We start from the raw sequence: 23,308 nt of genomic DNA, 5'->3' as shown, positions 1-23,308 counted from the left end.
ATTATCCAGACATATGATTAAAAAGCAGCAAGCTTGAAGCCTGGTGCAGATATTCAGCAAGACCATCTGAATTACATTATTTGGAGATGTTTATTGAAAATTCCTAATCGAAATTGAATACAAGAAAACTACAAATGACTACACATATAAAATTACTTTACATGAGAAAGACCTTTTTATTTTGTAATGTCCAGGAAACACTACAAAATATTCTTATTATTTGAATTGTGATAACTGGCTCCAAGCTGGGTTAAAAAACTAATCATGTTAGACTGGTCGATGTTAACTCAGTTGATTAGCACAGGTTTGGAATCAAGGAACTGAAACTGCAGTCTTAAGAATGCATTTTCAGTTTGCTCACTGAAAAATGTGATGGGAGATAATCTCATCCTTGGATATAATGAGCTGATTCTTACTGAAAAATGGTATCTGCTTGAAAGATTCCACCTGTTTTCAAAGCTTTTGCTTATTTTCAAATTAGTTTCAATGTAAATGATATTATATTGACATTAATAATATTTGGTTTCTTAGATTAGATTTTTAAAAGTCAAAATACAGGCAAAGCTCAATCAGAAAAATGTCACAGTATCCTCATACAAAGCCTATTCTGATAAAACAGCAAGCTATCTTGCAGCACAGAACAAATGACTACTGAAAGACATTTTTTCAGGTCTGCTGAGTTCATTGAATTTCAGTCACAAATCCACTCCCACAAGTATCTCTTCGATCACAGTCTGTGTTCTACTGATACAGGAAAAGAAACTTTACTGCTGAAGCTATTCGACATTTCTTTGGATGGTTGTGCTGGTCAGTTAAGGATAACTTATTTTTTATTGCAGACACATTCCTCGCTATATGTCTTAACATTTGTGTTAAACATTTGGAGGAGACATTATCTTATTATTATTATCTAATGAGGTATAATTATGTCAGAATGATGGTGGTGTGTTTAATCCAGTAGTCAAATATGTTGTAAATAAGTTGAATTGCTTGAATTGCTTCAGCTTTGATATTTTTGTATTCATAGCGTACATGTGCATGTTTGTGTTTAAAGCTCTCTACCACCAGTGAAAGCTGCTGTAAACAGCTGTGCATTTGGTCTCAGGTGGACTGAGTAGTGGTTGCCAGGCTCTCCATCTATCCCCAGGGAGCCCCATTTCTTTATACTGTGGAAAGTGGGTTGGAGAATGAGTGTGTGCTTTCTATACATGTTTGCTTTTCTGCATAGTTCTCACAGTGGTTCTGATTGTTTACACAGTTTTTTTGCTTTATTTATTTATTTATTTATTTATTTATTCAGCACGGTCAGGGTTCACGGGGTGGCTAATTGGGCTTCTGTTCATAAGCAGCAAGCGTTGAACATGGCTGGAAGGTAACAATGGTCTGGGTTTTCAAAAAGAAAGAAGGGAAAAAAATTCTCCCAGCATGCTATGAATGTACCAGTCCACATAGATTACTAGCTGGAGGAGTGTATTGTCATAGTAGAGGAGATTTGAAGGCAGTTGCAATGTAAGGTGCAGTCATAAGAATCTGGATTCAGTAGATAAGGCTTATACTGTTAAACATGAAATAGTTTTTGTGAAATGTAACAGTCTCCTCAACTTGACAATCCCATAAAAGAAAATGCAAAAAAGAGTAATTCTCTTACCTTTGCCACTGTTTATCTGTAACAAAATTCTGAAGTAGTAATTTTCATACCTTTTTCAGCTTGTATCAGTAATTAAAATGTTTATACTCGACTTTTAATCAAGAAAATTGAAGCATGCCATGTATTTTAGGAAACATGATTGATTATGAGGTGCAAAGTTTGATGATTAGATTTTAAAGGTTCAAACTAGTTTCGTTTTTGCAAATAATTACGTTTTTTGGTTTTGGCCCTGAATAGCACCTTGAGACAAAAGGTTCAGGAGACAGAGGCCAAGACTGCTCAGAGTGCAAGAGGTTCAAAAGGTGGGAGTCATTCAAATAGTGAAAGGGAACTGTGTGAAGCAGCAGCCTTTAGGCTGAACATACAACAGGGCAGTAAATGTGCAACCGCCTTTGCTGCAGTGTTTGGAGAGTGGAGTCAGACAAGTGTAAAAGGATAATAGGCAGACATTAATAATTTAATAAATGGGGAGACATGAGTAAGGGATGATGAATCAGTTTTTTATGGGACCAAGCTCAAAGAGGCTAAACAGCTAAAAAGGGTAAAAACCAAACAAAAATATGGATAAAAAAGGTACTGGACAAAAGGGACACAAGTGTTTATTCCTGATTCCCCAAAGAGGAGCAGTTAGAAATAGTCACAGAAGTTTTGCAAGTAACTACATTAAAAAAAATGGGTATAGTTCTTACAGACTCTGACTGAAACCTTGAAATATTTTTGAGGAACATTTCCATGTGATTTGCTGAACTTAAAAATATATAGGAAATTGTAAAATGTATTTTTTAATGCTTTGATCCTTGTTTTATTTTTCTCCAATGCCAAAGGCAAGTGTTGACTTTAGGCAACAACACACACACTTACTTTAGACAATATTTACAAGCACCAGAATAAAAATCAAATGCACTTCAAAGTCATATCACTTCACACAGGCTAGTACAGAATATTTTGGAAAAATATGAATGAGAGTTGTAGATTCTGAACAAGTTGCATTCCAGCTGAATGTTGACAAAATGTGTTATCATTTACTTTATGCAATGTTTAAACAGTTTTTTAGTGTTGTTTTACTATCTGTTGTTTTTTCTCTCTCTTAGCTCTTTTTTTCTGTATTTTCCTCTGAGAAAGACAAGTAAACAACATCTAGAGTTGTGGCACTAGTAACTGTTGTAATGGTGAGAGAAGATGAGGTGCATCACCACAAGAGGGCACCACCATCATATACTATGTAACTAGGCAGTTACAGAACTGAAGTTGGTTACTCCAAGTGAAATGACATAGATGGAAAAGGTTAAGTCAAGGAAAGATGAAAAATGAAAACAGCAAAACTAGGGGCTGAGAGGCAGAGTTAGAGAACAGTAAGTGGATTCATTAACCTGATTCTCACTTAAACCCTAAAATTTCTTAAACTTAACAAAACAAAAGGACCAGATAAATCAAAGTTGTCTTTGTTGTGCAAAGTGACACCACTTTCAAAAATATTATCCTTCGAAGAATAAATCACTTATGCCATTGCTGTTCAGAAAATTCAACTTCATTTCTTAAAATGTCCCCATTTAGCCAGATTTGCTTATTCTTCCTCTAAACCTGTGCTCACCTGAACAAATGTATTCACTTTTTGAAAAATCCAACCACGTTGAAGCATTGTCTTTTATTTCCTCAAATGTCCCTGCTTTATGAAATCCTTACACTTGAATAGTGAATAATGAAACTTAAATTGGTTCTCATAGAGCTGGGAGGACTTGGAGAGTGCATACAGAACCTGAATTGGGCACTGTAATGAATTCAAATGTGCCCAGTGCACTGTAAATAAATGAAATAGAAATAAATGGTCAGACAATAAAATTAGCAGCATACTGAACATTTTTGCATGGTTGTATATATGTGTGGCGTGACAGTCTATAACATTTCCTTTTGCTTGATTTTGCCATCTCTCTTCATATGTGTCTCTCTTTATCTTCCACTCTCTACTTAGACCTCAAAAAAAGAAATTCATCATATTTTCATTACACCATTCTTGAAGCTTCTCTACCTGCCAAGTTCCATTATTATTTTTTCACCTGTTTTTGTTATTCTCTGTTTTTCCCCGTGTAACCAGAACAAGTCCATTGGGTGTTTTGTGTATTCATACAAAGACACCACATTCCATCAGCTGTCACTGTTGGCTGGTACCCCAATGGATTTTGAGGTACATTTGCAACTAAATTCTGTCTAACACAATATTTAACTACGCTTCTTGTGCAAGTATTTTTGGTTTGCAGCACAGGGTCAAAGGGTGCTGAACCATATGCACAATTTTGAAATTTCCTTTTTGTTCCACTGTTAAACAAAATTTGTGCAGATAATTTTTAGGCCAAGCCTGTGGTGAAATTAAGGTATAGAATCCTCAGTTTTACATTTGAAGCTTTTGAATGCAACAATCAAAATATTTGATCCACCAAATCTAAATTTGGTACATGGAGCCCCATGTCAACAAAACACATAAAAATTCCCAAATTGACCACAAGAGAAAGGGTCCTGCCTGAAGACTCATTCATAGTTTGCATTAAACACACACACACGCATGCACACGCACACACACACGCACATATCCTGGACATAATTCAATAAGATTTTTTTTCTCCACTCTAAATTCGATGGTGTTCCAAAAAATTCCTGACCACAGGAAATCTGGATGCCGTCCCACTTGATGCCGAGCAATCACCACACGGCAGGGGTTCAATTCAAGTGAAGGAACAAGGCTGTAGTTAAATGGCAAAAACTCACAGTCACAATGGTGAGGCTGAATGGAAGGTGCTAAAGTGATAATCTATATTTTTGTGAGCGTATGATTGCATGTGAATAAAAGTAGTTGAGTTTTCAAGGGGGCGGGTGAAGTGAGCCAAGACCTGGTGTGTGATCATCATCACCATGGGACAGCAAAAAGAGTGCACAGCTTATTAATGGGATCCCCACAGGAGGGAGAATTGATCACAGTGCCAGCTGGAGGTTCCTCAAAGCAGTTATGAGTGGAGAGAGTGAATGAGAGAGGGATACTGATGTGGAAAGAAATACTGTAAGATAAAGAGGAAAAAACACAAGTGCTGGCAATGATCCCTGAAAGGGGAAAATAAATCAATAACAATTGTAAAATTGTGCATATGTCCAAATGGAAATCAGCAATTTCTGAGATACATTTGTCCAAGATGTCTAATCAGGTGTCATGTAGATATCAGAGTATATGATATTATCATAAAAATGACCTAATCTTATACAAATTCATTCTGTATGCTACTTCTCAAAGACAGTTTGTTATCACTTCACATATATCTTACAGAACACGGTGACCATGTGTACTATGACAAAAACGATACTGGCCCTTCTCGAGAAATGCTAATTTGTCCCCCATGTTAAAAATGAATCATGGTAAATATTTTGAATATTCAGCATCCTATTCAATTTAGTACTAATTCAGTAATAATGGTAAAATTGAATTGAATTCTTTGGTTTTATAGGATATACTGTAGGGGGAAATACTTGATCCCCTGCTAAATTTGTAAGGTTGCTCACTCTCATAGCAATGAACAGTTTCAAATTTTTATTGTAGTGTCATTTTAGTGAGGAGAGACAAAATATCAACCGAAAATGAAGAAAAATAAATGACATAAAGGTTATAAATTAATTTGTATGTCATTTGATCCCCTACAACCCAACTAGAATTCTGGCTCTCACAGGTTGGATGTGTGGCTCTGTGGCACACAAATTGTAATTAATCAATCAATTACAGATACTCCTCAGCCCACCTCATTAAGTGTATAAAGCACACCTGACCAATGAGTCAATTTCTTCCATTCCAATCTCTCCAACACTGTGGGCAAGACCATAAAGCTTTCAAAGGATGCCACGGAGAAGATTGTATCACAAGGCTGGAATGGGCTACAAGACCATCAGTAAAAAGCTGGGTGAGAAGGTGACAACTGTCGGTGTCATTTTTTTGGAAATGGAAGAAATATAGAATGACCATCAATCGTTCCATGAAAGACCTTGTCTCATGGGAGGAGGATGTTTTCCCAGTGAACATAAATAATTCAGAGATTTAGGAGAAAGTGCTGTGATCAGCTGAAACCAAAATCAAGTTCTTTGGCATCAACTAAACCAGCCATGCTTGGACCAAGAAAAGTGCTAAGTATGAACAAAAGAACACCATTCCCAAATTCAGGTGCAGAGGTGGAAACATTATGCTTTCACGCTGTTTTCTTGCTGAGGGTACAGGAAGGCTTCATCACATCGAAGGCCTAATTAACAGTTCCTTGTACCATTAAAATCCCAGAGAACCTCCTTCCCTCAGCCAGAACACTGAAGATAGGTCTATCAGCATAGCAGTGACCCAAAATATACCACCAAAGCAACAAAGGAGTGGCTAAAGAAGGAGGACAAGGATGTCATGGAGTGACCCGGCGAGTCTCCAGACATCAGTCCTATAGAAAGTCTCTGGAGGGAGCTGAACCTTGGATTTGCCAAGCAGCAGCCAAGGAACCTAAAGGGTTTAGAGAGTTTCTGTGAAGAGGAGGGGGACATTATCCCTCCAAGATGTGTGCATACCTGGTAACCAACTACAAAATTACTTTATCAAATACATATTTCATATGCAAATCATATTTTATATACATGTGCTGTAATATGACAATAACGGGCTATTTTTTCATGATATTCTGTAAATAAACTACCATGAAAGTTACAGACTGTTCATTTCTTTATAAAATGGCAAACTTAAAAATTCAGCAGGGTAGAAAATAGTTATTTCCCCCAAAGTAAGCAGTTGACTGGCCTCACACCAAGAACACACAACAAAAAGTCATGCTCCTGTGTAAGAGACACACACAGGCGCACACTTACACACTAAAAGTCCTTAGGTCGTTGTGTTAAGTAATTAGCCTGTACAACAACGCAGCACAGAGTTAATTGGAAAGCCTGTCACCTCCTGCAAGCTTTGCAGATATTGTTCTCTCTCTCTCTCTCTCTCTCTCTCTCTCTCTCTCTCTCTCTCTCTCTCTCACGTGCACACACACACGCGCACACACATAGATGTTTTCATCCTGCTCACTCTTAAGGAAAAAATAAACTTGTAAACCTGGTGCAGTAAAATTAAACAAACCAAAAAAGGGAAAATTCAATTTGAATTTCCCAGTGAATTGGAAAAAGAATTACTTGGTTTTTGGTTTTAAATTTGCATTTTATACAGGCATTAGCCATTGCTGCAATCATTCATTCCTAATCTCATAAGGTAAGGTGGATATTTGGTTTGGAAAAGCCTGAAGTTAGAGGCTGCCTTTGTATTTTCCAAACAAAAATCTACAATTAACTTTTTGTATGACAACAACTTCAAGTCTTTTCAAACTTTCAGTCAATCAGGCTTCAGCCTTAGGCTTCCCAAACAGTTCAAAGCTGCTTTTCTATGATGTTTTTCTTTTGAGAGTTTGGAAAGTTCCTGAGTCATTCTGTATTAGGTTGCAAATATGTAACCTCAAAACCTCAAACCAGTTAGATGGAATGCAGTTGTATAAGTTTTCGTTAAAAAATATTTTTAATTGTTTGCTTTGAACTTTTAATGGAATCACAAGTAATTTTGCCCTAAATCAAGTTAAAATTAAACTAGCATTAAATGGTTCATTTTGGTACTATTTCACACTCATGTCTCCTGAGGCGCCTCCACAGTACAAACACAGTCATGAATCACACATGCACTTACAAAAATCCTGATATTTTGCACTTTGTCATGATCACACTAAAATTAAATTGAGAAGTCATTCTTCAAACACCAAATTTTCATCTCAGGCTTGATGTGTCTCGTGTGAATATAGTCAAAATCGTCTTTCACCTTTGTCAAGTTGACCTAGCTTTATTACTCATCTTTAAAATAATAATAAAAAATCAAACAAATTACAATATAAATCATAATATTTAGGTTTCCAACTACAGCCCAAAGGCTTGGATATTATGTTAATATGTGATTCTAAATTCTTATTTTAGGTGGAAGTGGGAGTGTTTTACAGGCAAAACCCCCCTGAAAAAATTCCAAAGTTGAGCCACCCTGAAATGAATGGATTAAAATATTCATGTTATTTTATAGTCATTAAGACATGGTATATTAAGAGACATGATATAATTATAGTTGGATATAATTTCTTTTTGTCAGTTGTGGTTTACTCTTCAGTATATACTGCACATTATTATTGTACAGTCAGTGATTAAGCCTACTTGCTATTCATATGTTTTCACAGTATAAATTAGAATACCTTATGTATGTAATTATGTAATAATGTAACAAGTCCTCAAGCCAACACAACTATATATGACATTATTACTGTCAGTAAAAATGTTCTTGAAATGACAATAATATTTTAGGACCAATTATGTCTTGCTAAAATACATATTTGGTATATGGTATTTGATGCAGTACAAAATTAAAATGTGTAGGCCTATTAAATTTATAAAAATGGTTAATAGCAAAAGATTACTCTATATACGTACTTGCTGCAAGTGTTAGAAAAGACACAAAGAGAGGGAAAATAGAGAAAAAAGTTGGCCTGAAAATCCTATTTTAGTCCAGCAAGAAATAACATTGTAATGCTTTGGGTAGCCCAGACTTGATGAGTTTGGCAGTGAAACACTATGAAACTGGCAAGCAGTACAGCCCCTTTAATAACTTTAGTGTGTTATCATCAGGTTGGAAGCATACCAACAACAAGCATAATAAATATATGAAATTCAATTTTACATGTGCAGATCTTTACATTAATTGTTTCATTGTCATTATATACAGTGAGGAACATAAGTATTTGAACACTCTGCGATTTTGGAAGTTCTCCCACTTAGAAATCATGGAGGGGTCCGAAAGTCACATTGTAGGTGCATTCCCTCTGTGAGAGACAGCATTGTATGATTTTTAAAGAATTTATTTGTATTGCACTGCTGTACGTAAGTATTTGAACACCTGAGAAGATCAGTGTTAATATTTGGTACAGAAGCCTTTATTTGCAATCACAGAGGTTCAAACATTTCCTGTAGTTTTTGACCAGGTTTGCACACACTGCAACAGGGATTTTAGCCCACTCTTCCACACAGATATCCTCTAGATCTGTCAGCTTTCGGGGCTGTAGCTGACTGTCCCCCACCCTCTTCGCCTAGCTTTCATGCGGGGACGTAACAAACACGGAGTTTCATCTCCCTCCAAAGATTTTCTGTTGGATTTAGGTCTGGAGACTGGCTAGACCACTCCAGAACCTTGATATGCTTCTTACGGAGCCACTCCTTGGTTATCCTGGCTGTGTGCTTTGGGTCATTGTCATGTTGGAAGACCCAGCCATGACCCATCTTCCATGCTCTGACTGATGGAAGGATGTTGTTGCTCACAATGAATGACCCCATTCATCCTGTCCTTAATACAGTGCAGTCATCCTGTCATCTTCGCAGAAAAGCACCCCCAAAGCATGATGTTTCCACCCCCATGCTACACAGTAGGGATGGTTTTTCTTGGGATGCAACTCATCCTTCTTTTTCCTCCAAACAGGGCAAGTGAAGTTTAGTCCAAAAAGTTCTATTTTGGTCTCATCTGACCACATGATTTTCTCCCACACCTCCTCTGGATCATCCAGATGGTCACTGGAAAACTTCAGACGGGCCTGGACATGTGATGATTTGAGCAGGGGAACCCTCCGTTAGGGTTGCCAACTCCCTGAAAAATAAATAAGGGACACCTCGTGGCCAGGGCCGGGCAACCCAGTTCACCCTTCCCAGTGTGGTGAATTTTGTAGCTCTTTTTTTTTGTGTGTGAAATTATTTTTTAACCATTTGACTTGAATTTGATTTAAGCAGATGCATATTCTTTGTGATATGACCATATGGGAAACAAATGATCATTTAGCCATTTATTTTTAGCTCAAAATGACAACATTAACACAGTAAAACAGGTCTCTTTCTTAAACAGAAGCCTGTCATGCTTAACTTTTGAGAATATAAGTAAATCTTTCTTTAAAAGAACTCTGTCCTGCTTAACTTAAAATTATATAAATTAATAGAAAACAATAGAACGAAAAATATTCTTGTAACAGTGCACATATAGTGCATTTAGTACAATTGGCTTCAGTTGAGGTATTATTTCAGCTTTTCTAATGCTAATCAGCTGCTCCTGTTTGTAAACCCACTTGTTCCCATGATTACACATCATAACTCATCATCATTATTAATCTATGTATTACTTTTATGTATTAGTCATCTATTTGTTGTAATCATCTATCCTTGCAGTTGTTTATTACACAAAATAAATTATATTATCACACTTCTGGCCACATAGCGCTGATAGCGACAGATTTTCTGTTATAATCTTCATTTTATGGAGGCACAGTGTGAGCACTCAGGTCGCATCAGAGCATCAGGCGGTATAGTGTGAGACCCTGCATCGTGACCTACCAACTTCTAACCCCTGCGAGTCAATCGTGCAGTTTGAGCAAGAGCTGAATAATGTGACTGCCATGCAGACACTGTGCGACAGTACACCTTGTGCGATCTGCCAGGCAGACACTGTCGCACAAGGTGTACTGTCGTCCAAGACTTGCAACGCAGTGTCGGCGTTTGTTTCCCTGTTGGCCATGCTTCTTGTTGTGGTCATCTGTTGTCTTCCGGTAAGCGACCTTTCCTCGACCAATGAGATGAGCGTTAATCTGAATTGTCATACTCGAATTGTCATAAGTGTGCTGTCAGCTCATTGGTCACAAAGCAGGAGAGGGGCTGGGAATTATGTTTTCAAACAAAGCGTTAATTCCATAAACATTTATAGACTACTTTTGATTCTCACTGTATTACGGGACAAAGTGCGTCCTTTATTAGCTCAATACGGGACGTGTACTTTTGTTTCGAAATACAGGACAATTCCGTTTTTTAAGGGACTGTTGGCAACCCTACCCTCCGTGCAATGCATAATTTGAGACCATGGTAAATGGCCTGTATTTGTATAGCGCTTTACTAGTCCCTAAGGACCCCAAAGCGCTTTACACATTCAGTCATCCACCCATTCACACCCACATTCACACACTAGTGATGGCAAGCTACATTGTAGCCACAGCCACCATGACAGCATAGTGCTCTACTGACAGTGACCTTTAAAACTGTGGTCCCAGCTCTCGTCATGTCATTGACCAGCTCCTCCCATGTAGTTTTGGGCTGATTCCTCACCTTTGTTATCATCAGTGATACCCCATGAGGTGAGATCTTGCATGGAGCCCCAGACCAAGGGAGACTGACAGTCGTCTTTAGCCTCTTCCATTTTCTAACAATTGCTCCAACAGCTGATCTATTTTCACCAAGCTGCTTGGCAATTGCCCCGTAGCCCTTTCCAACCTTGTGGAGGTCCACAATTTTGTCTCTGATGTATTTTGACAGCTCTGTGGTCTTGCCCATGGTAGTAGTTGGAGTCTGACTGACTGTGGGGTGGACAGGTGTCTTGAAAGAGCTCAGACAGGTGCTACTAATTTAGATAAGAGTAGAGGTGGACTTTTCAAAAGGCACAGTAACAGGTCTTTGAGAGCCAGAATTCTTGCTGATTGACAGGTGTTCAAATACTTATGTGCAGCAGTGCAATACAAATAAATTATTTAAAAATCATACATTGTGATTTCCTGAATTGTTTTTTAAATGCTGTATCTCACACTATCTCTCACTTATTTCTGAGTGAGAGATAGATAGCCTAGTTTACATTTGACCTCCCTGGATAAAGGTCAGGTTTGAGTATGTCCTGTCACAGCATGTCTTTATGACTCTCTGTCAAATTTTAACCCAGTCAATTTATTTTGTCGTTGGTGAATAAGAGCTTATTGGACTGGCCATTAACAATACAAAGGTATACTTACATACATACACACACACAGTATACTGTAGGTATACAAAACTATACACAGAACAGGACATGGACATGCCCATGAAATTGAGATGAGCTACAGATTCCAGTGAAATTGGAGGCAAGCAGAATTAATCCTGCCTCCAGGGACAATAGAAGATAGAAGAAGAAGAATCCTTTAATTGTCCCACAAGGGGAAATTTGGTTATAGCCAACTGCATCCACAAGTAAAAGTAATGTAAAAGATGGATGCAAACCATAGACAGTATAAAACATTACCCACTGATTTCTAAGCTCATGTTTTGAAGCCCGGAGAGGGGCGTTTCTGCTGTCACCATCTGACTGTGGAGTGAAGGGTGAAGTCTGACCTTTAGATCACTTGCTGATTGCCTTGTGATTGGCAAGCCAATAGCCAGTGAGCAAGCAGAAATTAACATGACTAATCCTCATTTTTGAAACAAGGCATGGTACTAAGACTTACAAAATAGATATTTTTTATTCAGTATGACACAAAATGAATGTCTATAACACCTAAGCAAAGACTCTTAGTGATCCCGTACGTGTCAGGAGTATCAGAACAGTTAAGACGCATTTTTTTCTAAACACCGCGTGTCTTTTAAACCCCAAAACATGCTGCACCAAAAATTGGTCCACCCCAAGGATCGGGTCCCCCGACACAAACAGAGTAACACAGTGTACGCTGTTAAGTGCCAGGAGGATTGACAGGACTTATACATCGGGGAAACCAAACAACCTCTGGCGAAGTGAATGGCACAACACAGAAGAGCTGCCTCATCAGGCCAGGACTCTGCAGTCTATTTACACCTACAGGGCATGGGACATTTTTTCAATGATGAGGATTTACACATTCTGGACAGGGAGGAGCGCTGGTCTGAACGGGTAGTCAAGGAGGCCATTTACGTGAAAAGGGAAAGACCATCTCTGAATCGAGGAGGGGGTCTAAGGGTATACCTTTGACCATCTTACAATGCTGTGATTACAGCCATTCCCCAACTCTCTGTGAATGGTACTCATGGCTATAGATCAGTGGTCTTTGATCAATAATCAGTGGTTGTTGACCAATGGTCAATCAAGGAACTCACCTCACAGCCCCTTGTTCATTCAGTGGGCTGGTTTCAGTTATTGTACAAATGTACTGTTTAAAGATTTGGGGAAACCTGCAGTCAGCTGAGACTGAAGAAGTCTCTTGGATCAGTGACAAAACATTTCTCCCATTGAAAATGCTACATCCAGATGAACAGAATCAGCCTTTTGGGAATCCCTATAACAATGAACTCAGCAGCAATGTGTTTACAGAGGTCAAGAAAGACAGCCTTTTCTCTTTTGACTTATATGGGACTAGAAATGTTTTTTGCAACTGTATGGCGTCTTTCATATAGAATACAGGCCTTAAAGTTTCTGGCACCACATATGGTTTCCTTCATTGTTCTGCTGCAGCTTGTTGTTGTCACATCAGATTTGGATATAGGAGTTAATGTTGCCTGGGTCAGTTCCTTGGTTCTTTGGGTTCCTTGAGACATTCCTGTTCTGCTTTTGCAATATGATGGTTTAGTATGTTATAATAAATACTCTCTCTCTTTCTCTCTCTCTCTCATACACACACACAAACACATATATACATATATGCATGTGCACTGCATGCCATTCACAAGACTGAGCTATCCATTCAGTAGAATTAATCCACCCATTTGCATTTCTTGACTATATGACTCACCCTTTGGGTATTCAGTGAGTGTGTGCATGTATATGTGTGTGTGCCTGTATGTGTACGTATATGTGCACAAGAGTTCTGCAGTATGTGACAGGCAACTTAACATTATCTCTGCTGCACACACCACTCTGCTCATTTTGTGACCCATTTTATACTAGTTACACACTCCTGTTACCCATGACAACGCATGGCTCAAAAACGTGTCACACAAAGAGTTAGTGAGTACACCTTCAGTAAAGTAAAATAAAGTGTTTTGAGAGGTATTTGCATGCTTATTTAATATGGTTATTTAGGATGTTCCCAGATGAGCATTGAAATACAGTATGTGTTCCTGAATGAGATGTTTGAATGAGCAAGAAATGAAAATTTATATGTATTCACTGAAGTTTGTTAGCTTGTTTTTGAATCAAGGATAAGCTCAAAAATGTGTAACATACTTATCTGTCTTCCAACATGTGCAGCAGAACAACAGAAACCCACAAGATCCAACATGCATACAGATGAGTCACATATAGAAGATTATTCACTAGTATTCACGGCCATGATTCACTAGTTATAAAATATGACTATTCAAGAGTGTTCTCCTACATTGCCCTCAAATTTTAAGGGTTAACTTAACCCCACTAACTGCATTTCTTTGGACTGTGGGAGGAAGCTGGAGTACCCACGCCAACACAGGGAGAACATGCAAACTCCACACAGAAAGACCCTGGCCTGGTGGTGGAATTGAACTCAGGACCATCTTGGGATGAGGCAACGGTGCTAGCCACCTTGCCAACTTGCTGTCTATGTTAAGGGTATGTCTAGAAATTATGCGATAAATGCTGCAGCGAGAGAACTGGCGGGGCTAGAAGGACAGACCATATTTCTCTTGTATTTGTTTCTTTTCACTCGCTACCTGTTACAGAATTCAACTTGTTGTCTGTACCGTTACATTCAAGGTGTTGAATAATCAAGCCACATCATATCATAAAGATAGTACCGCATTGTTCCAGGAGAGTTCTTCGCTCTTAGACTGCATGCTTGCTTGTGGTATTTCTTAAAGGAGAATGGGTGGCAGAGCTTGAGATTTGAGCTGATTGCTGCCCCTCCCTGAGCCTGGTTCTGGCAGACTTTCCTTCCTGTTAAAAGGGAGTTTTTCCTTCCTATTGTCATCAAGTGATGCTCATAGACTCTATGAGCATCACTTGATGACAATAGGAAGGAAAAACTCCCTTTTAACAGGAAGGAAAGTCTGATGACTCTCTATGACATAGAGAGTCATCTGATTGTTAGAATTTTCTCTTGTAGGGTCTTTGCTCTACAATATAAAGTGTGTTGAGGTGACAGTTTTGGTGATTTGATGTGATACAAAATGAAATTGAATTTAATTAAATGTAAATGACACAGCAAGTAGTTGTAATCATGTCAACCTCTTTGTGTAAAAGGCTTAACTTCTTTGAGTTTTAATATTAGAAGGAAGCCCTATTATTGATCAGATGAAATGTAATAGGTGGCTTTGATCTACACTTTACAAGTGTTCTCAAAGTTTTGATGACTGAGTGCCAGTTTACAGAGCCAGCAGATCAGTGAGGGCCTCACACATATAATACACACATCAGACACATTTTAATATTTTTTTTATGTGTCTATTCAGAGAATATCCATTTCCGGGTGGCAATTTTCGTTTTTGTACTGGTCCATAATTGGGAGGAAGTAGTTCTCTTTACGCCGGCTGTATTTATTAATGTTTAAAAAGTTTTGTGTGATGTGAAAAGAAGGGCAAAAATTTAATGGAAACGTTCTCTTGGTCTCACACAATAACATAGTGTGACATAAATTGTGCATTCAATAGTGCATTCTTTTCTTTACTTTGAGGCAGCAGAAAATATAACCTCCAGGCCAATGACAGCCTGAAAGTTGTTCTTTGAGAACTCTGGCTAGGGAGACTTGTTCAAGTAAAGCAAACTGCTGCCATGATTCACTAGTTATAAATATGACTGTGGCTGAAGTTTCCAGTAGAACATTGTTTTCTAAGCAGCACTTTCAAAGTTAGAAACATGACATCTGAAGAATGTGAAAATGTCAGAAGTCAAATTGGTATTCTAAGCAAAGAGGGACTCTCAGCATCAAATTATAGCTAGAGTGAAGGTCTGAACTCAAGGTCTAAGTGGGTAGTGCATGACTCTTGAAACACTTTAAAATGCTACTTTGAGCAAGTGAAGGAGAAGGAGCACTCCATTCTTGTGATACCGTCTGGTTTGCATTTTAATGGAGCAATGTTGCAGTAGGACAGTGACTTTACTGGTACAGTTGGTTTAATGGGAATGACAATCATGTCTTTTTTATTAGACCGAGTAAGAAGCTGGTTTAGTTATGAAAAGATACCACAATGTGGCAACTGATAGCTGGATAATATCTTGACAAAACAACCAATGAAAAAACCTCAGTAATATCAGTCAATAATATAGCTATACATGTTTGAAATTGCTATTAAAGTGTGGCAATAACTATGACTACTAAGGTCTCATTAAGAAGATGATAAGAATGTTAGGTTATTTTTCAAAGTTGCAAACTTTATTAGTTTGGGTAAGGCTACAAAATGAAAATTAAAAACTTTAACAGAAACTAGATTGACAGACTTTAACATGAAATTAGATTAGGATGATCAAGTCTTGTTAAGGTGCATGCTTGTTCTCTGTCGCAACACACTAGAACTTTGCTCATGAAGCACATAGCAGGATATGGTCTCCTTCAGACATGTTTGTACAGCTTTTTTATATTGCTTCAATACAGTACCAATGGGTCTCTGCATGCCATATTAAAACTGTATACGAAAATGTATTACCCCGACCTTCTCCTCATCATCTATTTTTCAACATTGTTTCTTAGAATCTGTTTTCCATCTTTTTCTTTTTTTTAAAAATCGAATCCCTAAAAAAGAGGTTTGTCAGTCAAACTGAAAACAGGAGCAAACAGACATTTCTGGAACATGGCCTTGTTTGTACGTTCACAATGTTTTACAGTCTGTGTGTGTGTGAACTTGTGTGTGTGTGTGTGTGTGTGTGTGTGTGCGCTTGTGTTTGTGAGTATGTTCATTTTCTTGGAGCCAGAAGATCTTCAAAAAATTTCCAAGGAAATATTCCCCATGCTGTATGTGTTTGTGTATGCAAACCAAGAAGACTTAAATGTGCAATGGAGAGAAAGTGTTTGCACTGCAGTTCTCGATAATTTGTTCTCCTTCCCTGTTTTTCCCTCCCTCGTTCTACCTTCTTTACTTTCCTATTCCTCTTCCAACTCATTTTAAATTCCCACCATCTCTCTCTTTAACTCAGTTCCTCTCTTTGTGAAAAAATACCTGTAGTGAAATGTGTGGTCATGTGTATCTGTGACTAATCGTGATGCAGTGCAGAGGTAGACTCTTGCACAAGTCACCTCAGCTCTGACTTGACTTATCAGTGCTGCAAATGCTATAAAACAGACACGTGTAGAATTACAACTCTATGTATTTGTCAAGAGTCTCAGAAGTTTTACTTCAGTCTATACTGGAGATTGGATATAAAACAATTTATGGCGCATTCAACCAATGACTTCCTTTCTTACCAAAGACAACTGAGACAAAGGCAAAATATATTGCTCAGAGAAAATGCACAAGTGTCACAGTGGATCAGAAAGTTTCCATGACAAATACATATACATAGATATATTAAGTTCATCACTAAGGAAATTTTGACCAACTGAGATTATTAATAAAATTGAACTAACACTTTCAATCTTAAAAAATATATAAAAAATTAAAAGAATATTTAAGTCTAAATCTCCACAATTTTATTCCACAAACTTGCAGTTATACCCTTTCCTATTGAAGAAAAGGATACATTAAGGTCAGGCAACAACATTGGTTTCCTTCCCTTGGGACAAACAAAGTCTGCCCAGCTTTGTAAATTTATGCCACCATCCAAGTACTGTTTGACAAAGAAAGAACTAGAAAGAACTCAAGCTATTCACAAAGCCAATGTCAAAATAATCACAGAAAATAAGATGTTTGACATTAATTAGTTCCACAGACTTTCCTTTTTGTATCATGCATAAATCTGCCTCGGGAAATGTCATGCACATTTGTCCAAGGTGTCAAGAAACATGTTAGCCTGTCGCTCCATCTTTTAAATCCATTTGAAGTAGATTATAATTAAGCACCTTCGCTCGATCTTACTTGTTAGGCTCACAATATTGTTTGACAATGTGGCAGGAAAGCACAAGTCATGGAAAGGAGTGGGAGAGACTGATAGACAAGAGACAGTAATTTGGATACAATGAACCTTAATGAGACAAAAGTAAGCCTTTTGTTGGCACTTATGTAGTGATAGGTCATGAGCTTTTTTGTTACAGTGCTCCATTTTAAACCAACATTAAGACAAGACAGACAATACGCTAACTAAGAATAGTACAATATATACATATATATACATACATCATACATACATACATAAGTCACTTATAAATAAATATTTGGAAAAGAAACATGTGTAGTTGTAGCAGCAAACAGTGTGTTAAGTGGATGCGTTGTACAGGGAGATGGCCACAGGCAGGAATGATTTCCTGTGTCGTTCAGTGGTGCTTTTCGGTAATCTCAGTCTCTCACTGAACGAGCTCCTGTGACTGACCAACATGTCATGGAGTGGGTGGGAGGTGTTATCCAACATTGTCTTTATCTTGGACAGCATCCGCCTCTCCGACACCACCTTGAGGGAGTCCAGCTCCATCCCCACAACATTGCTGGCCTTACGGATCAGTTTATTGAGTCTGTTGGCATCTGCGACCCTCAGCCTGCTCCCCCAGCATGCAACAGCATAGAGGATCGCACTGGCCACAACAGACTCATAGAAAATCCTCAGCATTTTCTGGCAGATGTTGAAGGACCTCAGTCGCCTCAAAAAATAGAGACGACTCTGGCCCTTCCTGTAAAGTGCTGTGGTGTTTTTAGCCCAGTCCAGTTTATTGTCAATGTGTACTCCAAGGTATTTATAGTCCTCCACAATGTCAACACTGACCCCCTGGATTGAAACAGGGGTCAAGTGTTTCCTGGTCTTCCTGAAGTCCACGATCAGTTCCTTGGTCTTTGCCACGTTGAGCTGCAGATGATTCTGCTCACACCACGTGACAAAGGAGTCGACCACAGCCCGGTACTCTGTCTCATCATCCCTGCTGATGCATCCAACCACCGCAGAGTCATCAGAAAACTTCTGAAGATGGCAGGTCTCTGTGCAGTGGCTGAAGTCTGTGGTGTAGAGGGTGAACAGCTGAAGATGTTTTACATAATAATGTTACCTAACTACCTCTCTCTATATATATGTGTGTATATATATTCATTTCATTCATCCTTTTCCAGCTCTTTTTGTCAAACATCCCTGGCACTACCATCCCAGCTTCTCTGCCCTCTATTCCCCCTTTCATTTTTCTGCTTCAAATTTTCCTGGCATGGGGTGTCACGTTCTCTGTCCTCTGTCCCCTGTCCCCCTTTATCGGCATTCTTCCTCTAACATTCCTGGCAGCAGGATGTGCACTACCTTTCCTCATTCCAGCTTTCACACATTTTAAACACCAACTACCAGATGCTTCCAGGATCTCTCAGTATTCCTTCTCATTGTTTTACTTTTTTTCTTCAGCAAGCTTCAGTTGCTGCTGGGCCCTCCAGCTCACAGCATTTCTCCTCCTGCTCCTATCGGCAGCACCGGGTTGCACCGAGTTGTAAATGCCACTAACTCAAACCCTTTTTCTCCATCTTTCATGGCAGCTTCCAGCAATGTACGGCCACAACTAACAGCTCAGGCCCTCATTCTCTCTGTCATCAAACCCACTCTTCAGTCAAACCCTGCTGAATTCGCTATTTTCAAAAACATCTCCAGCTTCAGCACAACCCCAGAAACAAATAGTAAATATACACACTTGGCAAATCTTATTCTCCCCCTCTTAAGTAGCCTGTGCCACCTGGAGAGACTAACACCCAAAAAGGTGTTATCCTCAGATATACCTCAGTCTTAGGAGCTTACTCCACTGGAATTTGGTTACACTTCTTCCCTCTACATAAATGTCTTCTGCTCTTCTTTCCCCTCCTGAAGGGAAGAATCAATCATTACAGCCCAAATCACATCACAACCCAAAGGGCATACATCAGCTCTACCCACATATGCTCCAGCTGTTCCTCTAAAATTCAAATGTCTGAATCCACATTGTCTTATACTAGCATGCCCTTGCCTCTGGCACTGACATAAAGGGTAGATTAGTTATGGACCAATGGGCCACACTATTTGTAACAACATCACTGATTTTGGGTGTAACATGTCTGTGTCACTGCCTCCACACCTGCTCCTTCTGTGACAATGGATTCCTGCCCTGCTTACGGATGTATTTATTTAATTTATTTTTCTTTGTTTTAAAGGTGTTTCAGAAGGCTACCACTCAGGGATTGTCAAATAGCCATCAGTATTATTTACACCCATATACTGTTGACATGCTATCTGATATCCTCATGTTGGTGATGTTCCTGGATCAACGTATTAATGTTTGTCCAGGACCAACATTGCATCTGACCAGTCACATTGTTACGATGTCATAACTTTGTGAGTCGGGAAAAACCCGCTGATGTCCATTCAAGAAAAAAGTAGCAAAAAGGGGGAGTCAGGGTTAGAATTACGGTTTCGAGTGTGGTGTGTTTCCACCTTACAAAACTATGCCATCTCTACAATGTCATTGGTCACTTGCAGTGTTGATTCTGGACCAACATTAGTTTTATTGATCCAGGAACAACACCAACACGACAATATCTGCTTAAGCTACTGTTGACAGTCCGCTTGAGAGAATTTAAGGAGAGGTTTATGATTGGCTTCTTTGTCCATTTTACACATCAGCTCAGTAGGCAGCCAGGAAACATTCATGGAAAAAAACACATCAACATATATCAGCCCCACATGGAGGCCCAGCGTCAATTACTTAATTCTCACTGATTCTCAGCCAAAGCTGAAAACATTCACGGCTGTCATAGTGCAGTTGGTGACTCCTTATCTCATCTCTCTGTCTCAGAGACAAAGACATCAAAAAAAGAACAATTACATCACACTGACTATTGTGGTTTCTTGAATTAGAAAAGTGTGTTAAGCAATAAGCATTACACTAAACTTACTGTAACTTAATAGATATTTAAGCTATCTTATATATTATGGTATTAGTGCGGAGATTGTTTGATCCATTGGTACTGAAAATACTTTGTAACATTTTGATGACTGGTTTTGTTATATTTCTCTGGATTAACTAAAATTTACTCCTCAGCATATTTATGAGTGTGGAATCCTTTTTAATTTCACTTCATTTGAACTGTGCCTCAGTTACTTCTGCTTAGCTGCTTAAACATGAAGAAACTGCTGGCTATTAATTGTCCTAATTTATCTCTTTATACCCCCAAATGCTTGCATATGAGATATCTGAGTTGCTACAATTGTTTGAAGTTACTTTTTCTGACCTAATTCAACTCTTGGAGGACTGACTCTTGCATTTTTTGAGTGTCCTTGTGTTGTGAGACAAGTAGGCAAGACCAATTGGCATTGTTCTCTCCTGGCCAAATAGCCTGTCAGTGTTTAATCATCCAGTCAGTCAATCCACCATCCAAGGAAAAGACTGAAAAAGTTTTAGTGAATTTAGAGCAGAGTTGAACTAGAAAATAGGTCATGAGCTTTTTTCTGGTTTGCCAACATGACACAAGGCTGTTTTGATGACTTGTTCCCTGGGTGTCACAACCAAGTGCTCTGCACCAAATGCAAAGTGAATATGCAATCGAAAATATGAAATGTTCAGAATCACAGTTAATCAGGTGTCCCATTAGAAATCATTACACTTGTGAATATTTTTTTTCAAGTTTTTTAAGTTACAGATGCTATGAATTCCTAATACATAAAAAAGTGACTGCACTAGTTAGAACAAAAGCTTTACATTATCCTCAAAATGTGAGCTGACTTTTTCAGAGATGAGTCAAAGAGATGTGTCTGAACACTGTGTAACCATCAAACATCATCTCCAGGGATTTGGCTGAATTTTTGGTGAGCCTGAAATCAGATTTTCTCTTTATTTTTTTGTGTTGCACATTTTGTGTTGCTTTCTTTTCTTTCTTTCTTTCCTTTTTTTTTTTATTAGTGTACGCATCATTACTTTTATTCATGAATGTGATCATAGAACTACACTGGTTATTTTAGTTTGCAAGTTTTTTTTATTAATACCACCAGCTAGTATCTGTACACCATTAGGGATTTGTGTACATTGTGTAGAGAAAGTGTACATTATGGGCTGTGTGACCATGTATATGTATGTATGTGCAAAGTGTAAGTCACTGCAAGCTGAAGTGATTAATTCACACCCCCACATGATGAGATAGTTTCATAACCAGTTCATGTGGAGTACCGATGACGGTACATTACCACACCCACACAACCACACAACCTCTCGTACACACACATACTCACAAACTGCACATGCTTTGTTATGAAACTTCAAACACTCTCCTAGCACAAGGAAAGCATCCCTTTAAACCACTCTCAGCAAATTCACAAGAGAAAGTTTGTATAGCCCGTGAGTGTTTGTATGTGAGCGCTGAGGATGTCTTTTTGTGGTCCTCTCCTCTTGTGAGGACCAACTGAAAGAGATGAGCAGGAAAATCCATTATACCTGCATTGTTCTGTCAATTTAGTTAGTGTTTCATACGGTATGTCGTTTTAAAGGTCACAGACTTTGATAAGTTTCTGCATGAAAAATCAGTTAAATCATAATTTATTTTTTTTTATTCATTAGCCCTTTATTTAAAGTGCAGAGAGATTTTTTTTAAATTTACTAATCTAAAATATTTTGGATGGGTGTGGAACTTAAGAATCTTTGTATGAAATGAACCTACTGCAATCCAATGAAGATGCTGTACCTGAGGTTAAACTGTATGTTAATATTTTCCAGTGACAAACACCTTGATTTGACTCATTAAAATCAGTGGGATTTGGCAGGTGGTGGAACCCTATGATCCAGCATGGTGTTACAGCCTGGGAAAATGACTCACCTCAAAATCCCTCCAAAAATGGTTTTGTACTATGAGCGCTGATGGTCTTGTTTTCTTTATGGATCAGCTAAGAGATCAGCTGGTCTGTGCTGCTGCTGTGGTTCTGAGATTTTCTGCACTTTGGGGATTTAGCTATCTGCATTCTACAATATATCTGTAGATCTTACATTGGTTTTTGAAGTTTAAGTGAATAAAATCATTCAGCGGGTTACTTATGAAGGAAAGTGCTCAACACAAAGCTGGAAAAAAATGTCTGGAGTTCAGTGGACAGGTATGGTCAATATGGTCAGTTGTGTTAAAAAAAACAAACAAGTAATGCACAGCTACTGTTGATATAATTGATTAAAACTGTAGGCAACTGAATGATATTTTAAATGATTTTAAATGCATTGTGCAGTACTGTTTCACATTTAATGTTTACTGCCAATGAAACATATTATTCTCAAAAAGAAGAAACAAAACAAAACGATGAATAACACGTGAAATGTCCCACTGACATCCAAAGTGCTTCATTTCCACCTTAATTTTCTGCTAATGTACTGCAGTAGTCAAAATGAATCACCTTTTAGGTCCTGGAACCTGGTGAGAAAGCCAAATACTGAATTGAGGCTATTCCTGTCTCCTGTAGAGTCTATAATACTTTAAAAGTTGTTAATGTGAGCTCTGAAGTCAGTCCTTTCACTGCACAGAATGGCTGCCAGTCTGCAAATGACCTCCTTTTTCAGACTCTGCTGGACTTCAGCTTTCCTTCAGTTTATTTTAAGAACTTAAAACATATTAAAGCTGTTTTTTTGATAAGAGACTGGACTTCAAGGAAGAGCTGACTGATACCAGCTGAAGTCAATAAAATGAACCATAGCTAAGACTAACCATACAGTAAATTTATTCTCAACATTCAGCGATTTAATGTTTCTATCTATCCTATTCAGATTACATGTCACATAATTGTCATGTTTCGGTTGTGTACAGGCAGGAGAAGGACCCACACGCAAA

General features: G+C 38.4%; 1 protein-coding gene and 1 pseudogene across 1 annotated transcript in view; one reads left to right on the top strand and one right to left on the bottom strand.

Annotated features, from left to right (window-relative positions):
- Positions 1 to 23,308, top strand: part of grip2b (glutamate receptor interacting protein 2b) — a 280,202-nt gene that overhangs the window by 74,864 nt on the left and 182,030 nt on the right. The gene's annotated exons all lie outside the window — the stretch shown is intronic.
- LOC146632560 (uncharacterized) lies at positions 9,061 to 11,077 on the bottom strand (annotated as a pseudogene).

The sequence above is a fragment of the Diplotaxodon limnothrissa genome, linkage group LG5, assembly GCF_057381915.1.
Source record: "Diplotaxodon limnothrissa isolate DT_005_m linkage group LG5, D_limnothrissa_male_GT1.1, whole genome shotgun sequence".
Lineage (NCBI taxonomy): Eukaryota > Metazoa > Chordata > Actinopteri > Cichliformes > Cichlidae > Diplotaxodon > Diplotaxodon limnothrissa.
The sequence above is the reverse complement of the archived record's forward strand: the minus strand, read 5'-3'. Positions and strand labels throughout refer to the sequence as shown.